The sequence below is a fragment of the Narcine bancroftii genome, chromosome 2 (assembly GCF_036971445.1).
Source record: "Narcine bancroftii isolate sNarBan1 chromosome 2, sNarBan1.hap1, whole genome shotgun sequence".
In the NCBI taxonomy this organism is placed as follows: Eukaryota; Metazoa; Chordata; class Chondrichthyes; order Torpediniformes; family Narcinidae; genus Narcine; species Narcine bancroftii.
This window is the reverse complement of record NC_091470.1, coordinates 98,287,766-98,293,703: the sequence shown is the minus strand read 5'-3', so window position 1 is coordinate 98,293,703 and position 5,938 is coordinate 98,287,766. Positions and strand designations below refer to the sequence as shown.

General features: G+C 38.8%; 1 long non-coding RNA gene across 1 annotated transcript; it reads right to left on the bottom strand.

The window, feature by feature from the left end:
• Positions 1 to 4,138: 4,138 nt before the first annotated feature.
• LOC138752419 (uncharacterized) lies at positions 4,139 to 5,631 on the bottom strand. Its single transcript, XR_011350627.1, has 2 exons — positions 5,493 to 5,631; positions 4,139 to 4,431 (listed from the first exon to the last, which is right to left on the bottom strand). It is a non-coding gene; the product is annotated as an uncharacterized lncRNA (long non-coding RNA).
• Between the last annotated feature and the right edge of the window lie 307 nt (positions 5,632 to 5,938).

Sequence of the window (5,938 nt, the reverse complement as noted above, 5' to 3'; positions counted from 1 at the left end):
TTTGTCCATCTTAATTTTGTAATAATTTTAAATTCTGAATAATCTCCTATTCCAACTGGTAAAATTTTGCTTTTATCCCAATTAACTTTATATCCTGACAATTCTTCAAATTTTGACAAACTCTCTTGTAACAACTTCAATGACCGTTCTGATTCTGTCAAATATATCAGTACATCATCTGCAAATAAATTAATCTTATATTCTTCATTCATAACCTTCATCCCTCTAATTTCATCATTTTGTCTAATAGTCTGAGCTAATAGTTCAATAGCCAATGTAAATAAGGATGGTGACAATGGACAGCCCTGCCGAGTTAAACAAGTCAACTTAAATAGTAAAGAAATCTGACCATTTGTCACCACCCTAGCAATCGGGTTCGTATATAAAGCTTTAACCCAACCAATAAAAAAAGGGCCGAATTTAAACTTTTCTAACACCTTAAATAAAAAATCCCACTCAACCCTATCAAAAGCCTTTTATGAATCTAGTGCAACCACCATAGGATGGTTAGGCTGCTTTCATAATGCATTGACCAAAGTAATTAATCGAAGAATATTATCTGATGCATTTCTGTTCTTAATAAAACCTGTTTGATCAGTATGTATCAACTTAGGTAAGTACGTAGCAAGTCTATTAGCTAATACTTTGGCTATAATTTTATAATCTACATTTAATAAAGAAATAGGTCTATATGAAGACACTTTTAATGGATCTCTATCTCTTTTTGGAATAACAGTTATTAAAGCACTTGAACAAGATTCCAGCAACTTCTGTTCTTCAGTAACTTGTTTTAGCACATCTCCAAATAGATTAGATAAATCATCATAAAAAAATTTATAAAATTCCACAGGAAACCCATCGTCCCCTGGGGACTTTCCATTTGGCATTTCCTGTATAGCTTCCTTGATTTCAAAATCTGTAAATGGAGATTCCAATTCCTGAATATCTTTCTCATCTTATACCGGTAACCTTAATTTAGATAAATAAGATTCAATAGAACCATTATCCTGCTTTCCCTCAGAAGTATATAATTTTTGATAGAATGAATAAAACTGATCATTAATTTCCTGAGGCTTATGGGTAATTATTAAATTATTTTTAACAGCATTAATAGTCTGAGATGCCTGTTCAGCTTTCAATTGCCAAGCAAGTACCTTGTGAACTCTTTCTCCCAACTCATAATAATGTTGTTTAGATCAATTAATTAAACGCTCAAACTGATAAGTTTGTAAAGTATTATAGCATAATTTCAATTTCGCTAATGCAGCTTTTTTTGTCTTCAGTCACATCCTTCTGAAAATCTTTCTTTAACTCACCATTCTGATTTTCCAACATTAAACTTTCTGCCATATATTGTTTCTTAACTTTCGTAGAATAACTAATAACCTGTCCCCTCAAATAAGCTTTTAACGTGTCCCATACTACAAAATGACTATCCACAGAATTAATATTCTCAGTCAAAAATAAAGAGATATGCTCTTTAACAAAAGTAACAAACTCTGTTTTTTTCAGGAACATTGCATTAAACCTCTATCTTTACGACAAACATACCACTTCTGAACTTTCACAGGAAAAATGTAATAATGAATGGTCTGATAGAACTCTACTTTTATATTCAGCTTGCAGTGCTCTACCCTGTAGGTGTGCTGATACAAAAAAAAATCAATCTAAGAAAACGAATCATGTCATGATGACTAAAAAGAAAAATCTTTCTTAGTAGGATTAACCTTTCTCCAAACATCTACCAGATTTAAATCTTTCATCAATGTATTAATTTATATTGCCATCTTTTATTTCCTTATACTCTTTGGGTTTCTGTCCAATAAAGGTTCCAAAACACAATTAAAATCTCCCCCAACTAAAATATTTTCATTAGCTTGAGTTAATAAAAAAGCTTCTGAAATAAACCATTCATCATCTATATTAGGTGCATAAAGATTAAGCAAAGTCCAAGATTCAGCAAAGATTTTACAGTTCACCCGTAAAACTCTACCTACATTTCCCTCTGAAGATTCTAATTCAAATGGTAAATTTTATGAATCAAAATTGCCACCCCTCTTGCCTTAGAATTAAAAAAAGACATGTCCAACCCAGTCTCTTTTGAATTTCAAATGTTCCTTTTCGGTCAAATGTAAAAAGGGAATATCAATTTTCATTTTTTTAATATAAGCCAATACCCTCTTTCGCTTAATTGGATTATTTAATCCTTGAACATTAAAAGTTGCAAAATTCAAAGTAGACATTTTTACTAACTACTAATGTATTAACACTCTATAAAATAATGGTCCCCTTTATAATTCTTCAAAAGCAAAAAAAACCCACCCCTCAATAAACAAAACTTTAAAAAAAACTAAACCAAAAAATAAAAAAAACAACCGAAGGTAGTAACACCCTAAAAATCTGGGTGTGGTAAGCCCACTAGTGGTAGATGACAGTCAAATCTTTCAGTGTCATCCACCCCCTCCCAGCCAGATACATATTCATTATGTAATTAAGAACAATCAAATATAGTAAATATATTCAATCCAATGATTCCAAACCCAATGATTGTCCAGATCTTCAATGTCAAGAAGACTTTGTGTCAGCTCTTCTTTCTTTCCATTCTTACCATTCTTTCCATGCCCATTCCCATTCCCATTTCCATTTCCGTTTACCCTCCTCTTAGGAGACGATGGTGAAGACCACCCATTTCTTCGCATTTCTGGCAATGAATTAGCAAAAACCAAGGCATCGTGATCGTTCTCAAAAAATTGAGATTGAAAGTTTCCTTAAAAAACCTTCAAAATTGCAGGATAACGAAAAGCAAACTTATAGCCCTTTCGTAATAAGACATCTTTAGCCAAATTAAATTCCCGTCGTCTTTTAATAACCTCTTGACTTAAATCAACATAAAAAAACCACTCTGTTATTTTGAACCATCAACAGGGATTGACTTTTCCGCACTTTCTGTACTGCCATTCGTAAAATCATTTCTCTATCTTAATATTTCAAACAGAGAATCAAGACCGCCCTCGGTATTTGTCCTGGAAGTGGTTTTTTCCTCAACGGTCTATGGGCCCAGTCCAGTTCCAAACCTTCAGGAAAAAGCTCTTTACCCAGTACCACTGGGATCCAATGCTTAAAATTTTTTATTGGATCAGAACCTTCAATGTCCTCTGGAAGACCAACTATTTTCACATTATTTCTCCGTCTTTGATTTTCCAATGAATCAATCTTCTTCAATAAATCCCTTTTTTGAATCCCCCAATCTACAAAAGAAACTTCCACTTTTTCCATTTTTTATCTATTGCGTTCTACCTGATTTTGACATTCAGAAAAGGCTGTTCCAATTTTAAAAAAATTATCTTGTACAATATCAACAGATTTTATACATCTGTTAATATCACTCTTAACTACAGTAATTTGTTGTTTCATAGTTGACATTTCATCACACAAAATATTCATTTTTGTTTTCACCTCCATAAATCCTTGGGTCATTTGAATTGACATTTGTTTTGACATATTATCCATTTGGGAAGCAAGCTCTTCCAAAACAGTGAACACTGAGTCCAATCCAGATTCCATAGCCACTTTTTGAGGTCAATCCTGCTCCTGGGCAAATTCCAATAAGGTAAGTTCCTCTTCTCCTTCAGTCACCTTAGATCCTTTGACTGTGTGGCTGCGGGTTTGGGCACCCGACGCCGGCGCTTGGGCTCCCCCACAACCCACACTTTCTCCAAACGGTCACGGACCAGGGATGCCCTGCGCATGCCCGGCAGAACCTCTGGATGCACAGGAGCATCCTCTGACGCTACACTGCGCGTCCCCGGGCCACCCAGCAATGTCGCAGGCTCACGGACCCCTTTGTCAGTCGGGCCACCCGCGCACACGGCTTCACGAGAACGCAGGTTGGCTACGACCAAACTCACCAGAATGCCGGCGCCATCTTGCGACTGCAGGATTGGCGCCGAGGTCATGCTTGAATGGGCAGATGTCCTCTAAGGCTTGGAGGCTCCCAACAACAACTCCATGGATTCAGTTGTACAGGTAACCTCAGTTAAAATCAGTGCTTCTACACTTTTATATGGTAATTTCTTCACATTGGTAGCCATGGTGAATCACTGTTATTCAAAAAACTGTAAATATTATTTTTAACCACTTTTATACTTTTTAAAATTGGGTATTTAATAATCCAGCTGGAAAAGGTGGAACACACATCTTTCTTCTACGCCATCTTGCCATGCCCCCAATAAAGATCCTTCCTGTTATAGATTTAACCCTTCAAACATTTCCCTTCCCCCACAACAGAGACCACAATGTCTTCCACTTTGGAACCCATTCAGAGCTCATTGTTCTTGCAGTGCTGTGGGTCTGGATAAGCTGGGGTCTAGGGCTCTTCCTGGCATTGTGTAAGAAGTCTTCATGGCCAATTCAAAAGATCCTGTGTGACTCCTGAAAGAGAGCAGGAGAGATGAGCCACAATCCTACAGATCTAAAAGAAACCAAAACAGCTCAAAAGTCAGTGAAACATGACAGTCTGTAGTGATTGTAATGGAGGAACTCAGCCGGTCCTGCGGTGTACATAGGAAGTAAAGCTATATCACTGATGTTTCAGGCCTGAGGCCTTCTTCAAGGTACGAGTAAAAAGCATGAAAGCGCCTGAATTAAAAGCCTGGGGAGAAGGAAAGAAAGGGCAGGGGGTGGTGCAGGGTGAACAAACAAGCACAACAATGAGAAGACTGTACTACAGGCTTTAATCAGCTTAAACTTGCAGACACCAGGTCTCTTTAGCCCCTGGTTCCACACAACCGACTGCTCCCAAAGGGGCCGGCTTGAGTCTTTATAAAGACAGCCAGCAGGTGGGGCCAGCCTCCCAGGTTGCCTACCTACAGGTACAGTGGTTGCCTCCTGCAGGAGGCCAGTAGGAGTGTGGCCAGTGTAACGGGAGGAGAACAGCCTTCAGGCAAAAGGTGATCATTGGACATGGATAGGAGAGGAAAGGAAGATGAGAATTGATGGGGGGGATGTTCGGAATCGAAAACAGTCCTTCCAAAGTGAAGCGAGACTTCTTGTGAATCTGCAAGGGTCGTCCACTGCATCATGTGCTCCAGTTGTGGTCTCCTCTACATCGGAGAGGCTGGACACAGGCTGGGAGATCACTTCGTTGAGCACCTTGGTTCTGTCCGCTGCAATAGCGGGGACCTCCCAGCGGCCACCCATTTCAGTTCTCCGCCCCATTCCCTTGCTGACATATCTGTCCATGGTTTCATGCACTGTCAGACTGAGGCCACCTGAAAATTGGAGGAACAATACCTCATCTTCCATGATGGGCACCCTTCGACTTTTCCACTTTCCATTAGGTTCCCCTCCGTCCCCCAATCTATCACTATATCTCTTTTCCCTCTAGCTCTCTCTTTTTCCTTTCCCCTCCTTTCAATTCAGGCACTTGCCTGCTTTTTCCTCACACCTTGAGGAAGGGCTCGGGGCCCGAAAAATAGGTGATATATCTTTACCTCCTGTGGACACTGTGAGACCTGCTGAATCCACCAGCATTTCACTACCGTTCAAAAAGAGTCATTTGATCCAGGTCAGGTTATCCCACAATCTCAGGTTAAAAGCCAGTTCACCTGACTCGATTTCCCTGAGATTTAGCCAACATCATTGCTGATCAGCAAATAATATTGAGTCAGCAGAAGGTCATAATTACTGCTGTCAGAGATAGAGGACATTTAAATTTTAATCACATCAATGATTTGACAACCATCATTATGAAATGAATTGCAAAAAGTACTGCAGATGCTGAAAACTGGAAGTAAAGTAGTGAGTGATGGGAACACCCAGTAGTTTAGGCAGCGTCTGGAGACACAGAAACAGAGCAAACTTTTTTGAGTTCAAAGCACACCAAAATGCTGGAGGAACTCAGCTGGTCTTTTTCAGCATCCATAAAAAAGGCAAAGAT